The sequence below is a fragment of the Solanum tuberosum genome, unplaced genomic scaffold, assembly GCF_000226075.1.
Source record: "Solanum tuberosum cultivar DM 1-3 516 R44 unplaced genomic scaffold, SolTub_3.0 scf00009, whole genome shotgun sequence".
Taxonomy (NCBI): Eukaryota; Viridiplantae; Streptophyta; class Magnoliopsida; order Solanales; family Solanaceae; genus Solanum; species Solanum tuberosum.
The window spans coordinates 1,996,495-1,996,979 of record NW_006238935.1 but is presented as its reverse complement, the minus strand read 5'-3'; positions in this window follow the sequence as shown (position 1 = coordinate 1,996,979).

Below are 485 nucleotides of genomic sequence, written 5' to 3'. Positions count from 1 at the left end.
ATCCTAGGTACCCATAAAACATGCTATCATTTATTTTTTTTTATGGAGAAAAGTATTGAAACCATAATTAAATATCTCCGATCTTACCGCATTACTGAAATATACCTCAATTTTTTCATGCAGTATAGAATATTTTTAACACTTCTCTCAATTTTTTTATTAACAATAATATGTCCTCATAAGAGTTTAAAATATTTTATTATTTCATGTGGCAGATAAAGTAATTGAGATGTTTCTAAATTTAATTAATCAAATAAAATAATATTTTTGAGATTATCAATACTCCATAAATTTGCGTGAAGTTTAACTCCATAAATTCTTCATGGATATCTGCTAGTATCATTTTTTGAAAAATCGCTTTTCGTAAAACATTGTTTAAAGTAATTTGATTTAAAAGTTAGGTTATTAGAAAAGGACTTAAAATCTACTCTCTATGACTTTGTAATCAACTACCCACGTCATAAATTAGCCACTTACGGCAGAGC